Genomic DNA, 10873 nt, shown 5'->3' with positions numbered 1-10873 from the left:
TCCAGACGCAGATTTAGTCTAAGTTCTTTATGTTGTTGTAAATCTTTGTTCGTTTGTGCTTAAACTGTAAACCTACTCTTCTTGTTTAGAAGTTGTTTGTAGGTATCTAAAAGTCTCAACGTGTACTTGCTGAAAGTGTGTTTCCGCAAGCTTTTGAGTGGTACACTAGGCTAGAGTTAGTCTAGGTGTATTAGTCATCCTTGGCTAGAGTTAGTCAAGTGGAAGGACTTACAATCGGAGCATTGCAAATGAGGAGGGACTACGGGGGTTAGTTCCTAGGTTGCATAAACGTATTATAAGGGTGAGGGATTGTGAGAGTTAATTACTAGCTTACGATAGAGTTGTAACCTGAAGTTGCTCGGTAAGTGGAGCTACAATCCTACTGGGGTAGCTCGTGGTTTTTAATCCTTAAGCAAGGAGTTTTCACGGTGAAATCGTGCCTTCTTTACTTACTGCATTGCATAAGGGAACTAGTACACAACCAGGTCCCTCATATACTGTTTAGTGAGCGCACAACCTACAACAATTGGTATCAGAGCGGGTGCTTTCTAAACGGTTAGCACCTAGAAAGAATCTGTAAAATGGCCGCCCCACCAAACATGGAAGAAGGACAGTCATTCACCAGACCTCCCAGATTTAATGGAAAGTACTATGGATGGTGGAAGACTAGGATGAAGACTCAGAACTATGGGACGTCATCTGTGATGGTCCCTACATTCCAATTCACACAAGTAAAAATGGTAAAGAGACCATTGTTAAAATGAGAAAGGAATACAACAAAGCTGACAGAAAAAGGATTGAAAAAAACTATAAAGCCAAGAAGATTCTCGTGTGTGGAATAGGACCGGATGAGTACAATCGAGTCTCATCCTGTTCATCAGCCAAAGAGATCTGGGAAGCTCTGCAATCTACCCATGAAGGAATAACTCAGGTAAAAAACTCCAAGATTGACATGCTCACCACGGAGTACTAGATGTTTAAAACGAAAGAGAGTGATTCCATTCATGAGATGCATACCAGATTCACCTCCATAATCAATGAGCTTCACTCTCTCGGAGAAGTCATTACAACCACTAAGCTTGTAAGAAAATTGTTTGGTGCATTAATTGACTCCTGGATAGCAAGGTAAATTCTATCTCTGAGGCCAAGGATCTCAGCAAATCGACAGTCGATGAGCTTATTGGGAACCTTAAGACTCATAAAATGAATAGATCATGAAGAAGGAAAAAAAGAATGAGGTAAAGAAGGAAAGGAGCCTAGTTCTTAAAACTGCAAGAGGAGACTCAAGTGATGACAAGTCAGAAATGGCCTATCTCACGTAGAGATCTCACAAAATGATCAAGAGAAGTGGAGGTTTTCCCCGAACAGGAGGCTCTAGTAGAAACTTCAAGGGAAATGACTACTGCTGTCATATATGTGGGAAACCTGATCATTTCATGAGAGACTGTCCTTAAAACAAGCAGGACAGTTATGACAGGACTACAAAGAAGAACCAGGACCCCGATAGGAGCTTCAAAAGGAAGGAGGCCGCTGATGAGATTGTGAAGCAAGCACTTGCAGCCTGGGGATACTTCTCAAGTAAGTCTGAAAGTGAAAATGACAAAGAGGAATTGTCCATGATGGTAATTGATGATGGAACAACTGAGCATAAGTTAGACCTTGCGCTCATGGATGAATCTGACACGGATGATGATGATGATGATGATGATGATGAGAACAAAGAAGTAAATTTCTTTGATATAAAGAAAAACTTGAAAATTTACTCTCAAAGGAAACTCATATCACTGTCAGGCGTGCTGATTGATACGTATCATGCCCCGATCGCAGAGACATTGGAGTTAAATGTTATTCTTGATGAAATAGAACTGGATAGTGAGGACTTGTGTGTGTTAGCTAAAGATATGAAGAATCAAGTTCATGAGACAAACCAACAAAATATCTTGTTGGAAGGTCAAGTGAGAAAAAATGAGAAAATCTCTTTCAAAAGAAGAGGAGAAGCAAGCAAGTCCTTCTTAGAGCATAAAGAGGAGTTGAAGAAATTAAAGTTGAACCTCACTGCTGAAACAAAAAGAATGAGCAACTCAAGAACGACTTTAAAAGGGCTAAGTTCGAGATTGACAAAACTCTCAAATAGAGCTAGTTATCTGATGAATTTACTTCCAGAAATGAGACTAATGAAAACAGCAAAAGGGGACTTGGCTTTGTGGAGGAGAAGGCGCCCTACAATCTTCACAAGAATCATGTTTTCAATATGGAAAACTGGGTATACACACACGGTGTACAACCTGATCACCACTGGGAAGCCTTTGAAACAAGGACCGAAGTTGTTCATTCAGAAAGGAACCTTGTTAAGAAGGGAATGAGAAAGAAAGGAACAGGTCCTCAAAAGAAAGGATCTCGAAGGATGAAAAGGAAGATGCAGCCTGAGTGGGCCAGAAGAACTTTAATCCATCCTTTCTAAAACTACAAAGGATCCAAGGTGGTTTAGGTTCCCAAATCCAACTACTGACATAGTCTAAAGGGGTGGGAGAGAGAAGGAGCAGTCAACATGAATTGATAAATAGTGACAGCTCCAAGATGTAAGACTGAGGTCAAAAGGTCTCCTTTCAAAGCCCTTATAGCAGGATGTGTGTCGTAAGGAGATGAGTTTTTTTTTTTTTTGAGCAAGAAGGGATCTCTTAATGGCTACAAAGGAGGCTAGGTATATCGCTGGCAAGTGTTTTTTAGCTATATCTAACTCACTTTTATACCATTACAGGTATACACACATGGGAGGATCAGGAGAACTTAAGCATAAGCAATTATGCACAGTTCACAGTGATTGCTGATACATTCAAATTACCGTTCATAGACCTAGTCTCCATATCTCAGGTCAGTAATCCCTTCAGTACTCATAAATGTATTTGAACTATAAGATTGCCAAATAAAGTATAGGTTCTTTCCTCTTCCAAGATCTTTCAAAATATTATATATGCCAAATCATCACTTAAACAAATTCCTTGTCTTCTGTTACACCTATTCCAAAAAGTGCCAACTCAGCCAGTTTAAAGGACACCCTTCTAATCTTGTCCTCTATTCTCTTCCCCCAAATCGTCGAAGCACAAATACTAGGTTCCTCTAAGAGGAGAAGTAGTAAAAAGAACCTACAAAATCAAAAGGCTCTCCGTAGGAGAGTTTTTAAATATCAAGATTGAGAGATGAGCCAGAAATGAAGATTTAGATGGAAGTGGTGGAATTCCGGAAGCGGAGCTATCTTTTTACTTAACCACCACCATGTATATATGAAGCAGAAGTGGTTGAATTCTATAAGAATCTGCTATGCTCTGATAATGCTCTGGCCCTAACAGTAAATCTGACAGAGTATGTGCTCACTAAGTTGACACTTAGGAAAATCTTGAGAGTAAAGACAGCGAGATTGAGAGCTATAGCTGATAAGAGATCTCCAGAATCCCAGAAAGTCACTGTTCAAGTTGCAGGGTTTGCAACAACTGGTTTCTGAAAGAATGAGCTTAAGCTTGAGCATCAACGAGCCTTCGAGTTTGTCAGCAAGGGCCTTTTACTAAGGATAGAGGGATGATCTACTGTCACGGTAGCTAACCTGGTCTCCCATATGGACTTTTCTTAACGAAAGTACTTGCACACTTTAATGTAGGAACTGGTAGAGCCCTCTTGGGAACAAAGGACCATGTGTTCTCTCTGGCCACTCAAGGAGTGTGAGTTTGTGCCACAGGGACTAAGTGCTGGCAGTCCATCCTCTCTATCAATTCTAATTAAAGCTCAAGAAGTGACAAATGCAGAGATCAGACAACTCAAGGAGGAAAATGCCTTTCGAAAAGCCCAACTAGATGAACGACCGAAAAAACCAGGTTTCGGGCAAGAAGACGAAGAAATTGAGAAGCTACGGGCAGAGAGGAATTAGTTGAGAACTCAAGTGAACGCACTCAGATATGAGATGATAAAGGATCGTCAAGCCTATAGAAATTGACCTATACTTGCTCAGCCCTTTTAAGTCTCTACACTGTCCAAAAAATCCTTCTTAGCCTCCATCCCTTTTGCATATAATTGATGTCACATTTTCTTGAATTTTTGCAGATTTGCAGTTTAACTACCATTTGTGTATACTGAATTAATTACTATCTGCACTTGTGATGATTTTTTTGTTGGCATACTGCTGTGTCTGTGCATTATTCCTAGCTTGCTTTCCTCTATCTTACTGATGTTTATGTTGCCCCTGTGGCTATGAGTTAATATATTTGAACTTCTTGTTGGTTGTGTTTTAATCTTTTTAATGATGCCAAAAGGGGGAAGATATAATTGTAAGTTAATATGTGTGATTAAGGGGGAAGATAATTGTGCCGAACATGTCAAAATTTTCTGAGCAAGGGGGAAGAACGGGGGAAGACAATTGTACTGAACATGTCAATTTTTTCTGAGCAAGGGGGAAGAACTGGAAGATTCATATGTGATGATATTATGTCAATTTTTGTCTTCCAGTTGAAATTGGTATTATGTTGCTAACATGTTGCAGGTGCCTTGACAATGATAGTTTGCTTCGCAGGGGGAACAAGTGGGAAGCTGGTTCTTCCGGGGAACATCAGTCTATGAGTTTTTCATTATCAAAAAGGGGGAAATTGATAGTTCCAAGTGCATTCGTGTTTTGATGATTGTCAAACTGTTTTAGAACCAGATAAGAGACTTGGTCTGTAATCTGCTCTCTGTGCACCTTGCACTGTCGGCAGAGACAACTGTAAAGCCGAGCCACTTGCTGCACACAAGTATAACAGTGAGCTGGCCCATGCTTTAGGTCAAAGTTAAAAAGTGGTCTCTATCCATCCCACATGCTCCTACTATATATACAACATGATGGCAATATATTAAGTAGGCTTGAAAACAGAATCAAAATCGAGCAAATCTTTACCGTCACAAGTTCTTAAGTTCTCTTAAGAACAAGTTATTTGCAAAACTGAAGAACCCGATCCAGACACAGATTTACTCTAAGTTCTTTATCTTGTTGTAAGTCTTTGTTCATTTGTGCTTAAACTGTAAACCTACTCTTTTTGTTTAGAAGCTGTTTGTAGGTATCTAAAAGTCTCAAAGTGTACTTGCTGGAAGTGTGTTTTCGCAAGCTTTTGAGTGGTACACTAGGATAGAGTTAGTCTAGGTGTATTAGTGGTCCTTGGCTAGAGTTAGTCAAGTGAAGGGGCTTGCAATCGGATCATTGCAAGTGAGCATGGACTACGGGGGATAGTTCTTAGGTTGCATAAGCGTTATTGTAAGGGTGAAGGATTATGGGAGTTAATTCCTAGCTTACGATAGAGTTGTAACCTAAAGTTTCTCGGTTAGTGGAGCTAAAATCCTACTGAGGCAGGTCGTAGTTTTTAATCCCTTGAGTAAGGAGTTTTTCACCATAAAATTGTGCCTTCTTTACTTACTGCATTGCATAAGGGAACTGGTACACAACCAGATACCTCATATATATATACATATGTGTGTGTGTGTGTGTGTGTAAGAATAAAATTGTGAAGCAAAATTATAACTTCATAACATGGAGAGGCTCGAAGGCAAAGAAAAAGCAAAGGCAGTTGTTCAAAATAATAAGGAAAAAGAAAGGTATAAAGAGGCATTCAATCCTCGAAGTAAACAAAGCATGAGTACACAGGCCCATCTAGATTTTGGAGAATTTAGGAGAACATGGCTCTCCTTCATCAGGAGTAGAGACACCCTTGTCCTCGCTATCAGAACTACTGTTCTCAGGTTTGCCATAGCAGATTCAGCTGCCGCAAAGTCCGCCTCAGCATCTATCAAAGCTCCTTCCAAGTCCAGCATCTTGTCCAAGGCCTCTTGGAAAGCATCCCGCCGAGACTTCAAGATTGCAAGATCACGCATCAGGTTGATCCTTTGGTCCTGGCCGGCCCGGCGTCATTGCATGCTATCCTAATTCTCTCTAAAGCGAGCTTAGGTTGCTTCGGAACTCCTGTGCCATCCCCGAAGGACCTCCAGTTCGTTCAACAGACGGTCGAAACGCACTTGAAGGTTCTGGAGACCGGAGTCTTTGTCCTACAGGGTTTTTATGCCTTCTTCCAGTTGGTGTCTGGTCTCGTCAACACTCAAACGAAGGGAATGCTTCAGGGATTCGGATTCACGGTATCGCACCCGGAGTTTCTGGACTTCCCGACATAATTGGTAGTGTTCAGCAATTACGGTGTCCGGAACCTGCAGTTTCCCCACCTCGGCTATGGCGGAGGTGGTGGAGGTATGGCATGCGAGGATCTGGTTGACAAGCTGGCGAAGCAAGAATTTTCAAGTTTGGTCCATCAAACCGTAGTGGAGCAGCAGAGGCTCCACCAGATCTGTTAGTGCTGCAATGCAATGATGAAGGATCGGGGCCCGCATAGATCAAGGTATTGGCGGGGACACTTTGTTCAGAAGGAACGCCCAGACCTGCTATCTCCAGGACAGGGGGTTCCTCTTTATGACCTTCGATGTTAATCACACCTTGGCTATCCTTCTCTTCTTGGGAAGCCTCAATAAAGCGATGTCGCGTCCGCACACGAGAGCCTATCCCTTCGACCTGGGTTTTGACAATCTTTATGAGGCTCCGAACTCTACGTTCGCGAGTTTCGGTATAACGAGTGGTGGCGGACAGGATGTTGGAAAGAGTCGTGGCACTAGAAGGAATTTTTTGGGCTGAAGATCTTCAAACAGAAATCCCTGTTTACATCCAGAGGGGATCCGTCAGGGGAGGCAAGAAAATATGGAAATATTCAGTCAAATTTAGATCCAGAGGCTTACTATGGTTTTTTCCCCTCCACCATGCAACATTTAAACTTTTTCAAGTCCTAGTTATTCCCGCGGTGGCTCTCAGCAAGTCCAACATTCCCAGCATGAACTCCGAAGCAACAGGGGTGGCTATAAGAATTGAAGAGGTTATGTGAGAACAAGCGAAAAAAAAGAGGAGAAAAGAGGCATGAAAACTTATGTGTGTAATTCCATGTCTCTTGAAAGGGGTCCGGAGATGGACGGTGGAGAAGATATGTTTATATCATAACAAACCGGTCACACCAACCTCGGTCAAAATCGTCCTCGGCACTGGTAATCAGACCGCGAGACCCCCGAGGATACAAGTGGATCATTCCACCCTGGAATAGTCGAGAGGAATAAAGCTGCATCAGATGATCGATAGAGAAAGTAATCTCGATACGGTCGGTGAGGTTCTGGATACGGTAAACGGTTCTCCATAATTGGAGAGTGAGTTGGCCCAAGAAAATTGGTACTGGCAGCAGAAGGCCTCGATCAAATCTGGGGCCGGCAGTTCGAATCCTATGGTGAAGGGGTAAGTATCGACCATGGTGAATCCCTCAACATGTTGAGTCATGCTGCCCTCGGAGCCGACTACGAGGGTTACGATATCGGGACCCCAGTTTCAGTCAGCATAAACTTTGGGAAGGTCGTAAGCGGTGATTAAAGATTCAATCTCCCCCACTGATTCGTGACAGATGTCAATACAGAAATCACCCCTAGCAGTCATCCGTTATTACACAGCTGGGAAGTTACAGATTCACTATTATTGCGATTTTATGATCCTCTTTATTGTACATTATTACAATGCCTTTAAGGCTTATTATGAGCAGGGCGTGACACATGGAATATGTTCCCCTAGCTCTAAGTATAAATAGAGGAGGTAATTCCTATTGTAACACACTATATTCAATCTAATACATACAGTTCTTACTCTCATATTTCTGTACATTTTATATTCCTGCTATTGCTTACTAAGCTCCGGAGTCACGGCTCATCGATAACAAGAGGAATCTAACCTCATATAAGCATCTACAATCCACGCTCTATATCTTTCTTTATCTTATTTGCGTCTATTCACAATATTTAGATACAATCATCTTAATCTTATTAGTTACTCTGATCGATCTACGTGTCCCTAACCACATGAACAAATTCAACTGAACCGTTTTACGGGTAAACAGTATTCAGATATAACTGCACCATGAACGATTTCTAAATTGTTGAAAGTCTTTATGACTTTTTTAGGATTCTTTAATCATATATTTCAAATTAAAATTATACCATTTGAGCGAAAAGACATTAATGCAAACGTGTCAATTATCAAGTAGCATTCGAGATTTAATATTCTTCACCTTTTAAATTCCCTTTCTTCAAACTTTGTTGAGTTTCATTTAGCTCTTAATACAATATGGTCCAAACCTAGGCCGTATAAGAGCAACAGCTCGTGGAACAAACACGAGGTGTCCATTATGATATGGCCTCTACAATGTAACTTGGTAACTTGATTAATTTGACCAAACACTCTTAAATCAAGTCAAAGTTAGGTCACAGTTACATCAATTATTTGCGCACAATTTTAGGTTGTGAATCACATGCATATATCATAGTAATTAATGTCATAGCCAATAATACGACACAGATTTATACTTAGTGAGGTACGTACTTGACTACTTGTAATGGTAATTTTAAAACCTTGAAGGTTAGTGTAATTCTTTTAACTAGGTTGTTGTGTTTTGAAAAGTTTACTCTATTGAATAATTATTTGAAAGTGTTTATATAAAATGTAATTTTGACTCCTATATCTTCATGTCACATGTGGGGAGTATATTTTTCGGAAAATTTACTTTTCATAGCTACTTCTAAGACCTATTTATGAATAGTAACTACCTTTTATTTTATTTATTGTTCATAACTAAAATATTTTCTTAAATTACACATCATAACTAGTGTCTTGTATTTCACAAGTTCCTCTTTTGAATTGATTTTCTCTCACCTCTCAAATCTATTTCTCCCTCACCCTTCTCTTTCTCTCTCTCTGTTCCCTCTCCTGCCCCCATCACAGTTTGTTGATTCCAAGCAGTACCAAAATTCCAAGCTTTTCCTTCCATTAGTTTGCTGATTCCAAGTAGTACCAAAAGTAGTGGAGGATCTCCAGCCAATGGCCGAAGCTCAACCATAACAATTTCTTTGCTAAATCTCCATGGATAGGCCGAAATAAGAGGAAAATCCTTCTTATGTTTGCTAATCATGTGGTGTTGTTTATCTTATGAGTGATGAAGAATAGTATTGATTATAGCAACATGATATTGTAGCATCATGTAGGAGCAAGAGAATAGGTTGTTGTTGTAGAAACACCATTGATGAGAGCTGTGGAGCTTCACGCCTACCAAGTGTTTGATAAAATGTTTCAGTATATTTCAGTGTATTATTTCACTGTATTTAAATGTATTTATCTTTTTTTATTTTTGTTTTTGTGTAGAGTCTATTTTTGCTCCACTTTGCTTTCACCATTTTTTGTATTTCATTGTATCTCAATGTAATTCTGCATTTTGTATTTCTAATTTATGAAATAGTTTCTGATATATTTCATTGTATTCCATTATATATACGCATACTACAACTTTATATTTCTTAAACAATCAACCATATTTCATTGTATTCCAGCGTATAATTTTTCTATACTTGAAAGTTTTCAGATCTTTAGTTGTTGTAGAAACACCATTGATGAGAGTTGTGGAGCTTCACACCTACCAAGTGTTTGATAAAATGTTTCAGTATATTTCACTGTATTTAAATGTATTTATCTTCTTTTTTTTTTCTTTTTTTTTTTTGTGTAGAGTCTATTTTTGCTCCACTTTGTTTTCACCATTTTTTGTATTTCACTGTATCTCAATGTAATTCTGCATTTTGTATTTCTAATTTATGAAATAGTTTCTGATATATTTCATTGTATTCCATTATATATACACATACTACAACTTTATATTTCTTAAACAATCAACCATATTTCATTGTATTCCAGCGTATAATTTTTCTATATTTGAAAGTTTTCAGATCTTTAGTTGTTTTTGAATTCAAAAAGTTTTGATTGTGATAAAAGTTGAGAGAGATTCGTGAGTTGTTATGGAATGCTTGAAATATGGTTGATTTAATTTAACTTACCATTTAAAAAGAAAAAGAAGAATTTGTTCCAAAAATATAGCCTATTTTTACTCAACCCGATTTTATATTTCCGTGTATTTCACTGTATTTCAAAAAATCTTCCATAAATAGCTCCTGATTTCACTGGAGCGTGTTTACTGTTCACTGTATTTCTTTATATTTCAAAAAAACAGAAATACACGCGTTTTTAAAGAAAAATAGCTACGCTTGGTAATTTTGCATTTTATAGTTATATCTAGTTAGAAGTCAATAAAAGGTAGCTATATATGTATGTTTGCCATATTTTTCCTTGGCTGAGTTGAGGCCCAATTGCATGTCCAAGACATCTTAGAACTCGTGGTTTTGGTGTTAACACTTTGTTCGCTTATAACTTTTAGCCAATATGATTGAGAAGTTGCATTCATTAGCACCAGAATTGGCTTTTTTTCCACGGGGGATTATTCTACTAGCCCTCATTTTCTCAATTTATAAAATTAACTTCTCCAGCTTGGTATCTTTGATTGCTATGCTGGCGGACTGAGACTCCGGACTAAATGTTGTACCAGCTCCACCTTCATAAGTTACAAAGGCTTCAAAGATTATGATTATCTTTTTCGCATAAATACTTATATAACGTGTAAGAATAACATTATTCATTATTTTATTTAAATTATGAAAGTTTTAAATCAATTCTTCAAAGTTTATGATTTACTCTTTTTCAAAGATTGCAGAAAGTTCCACATTATTCAAAGCAGGACAAGGGTAGAAATGTAGAATAGATACGTTGTGATCAGTGTTTTAAAAGGCGTTTTCGGGGCGAGCCCTGGGGCGGGGCGTACCAAAAATGCCCCAGGGCGATGGGTCGGGGCGAAAGTCTCCAAAGGCGTACGCCCAGGCGTTTGGGGCGAGTTTTTTTTGTTGGGGGGGCGTA

Source organism: Lycium barbarum, chromosome 2 (genome assembly GCF_019175385.1).
Source record: "Lycium barbarum isolate Lr01 chromosome 2, ASM1917538v2, whole genome shotgun sequence".
NCBI classification, from domain to species: domain Eukaryota; kingdom Viridiplantae; phylum Streptophyta; class Magnoliopsida; order Solanales; family Solanaceae; genus Lycium; species Lycium barbarum.
The sequence above is the reverse complement of the archived record's forward strand: the minus strand, read 5'-3'. Positions refer to the sequence as shown.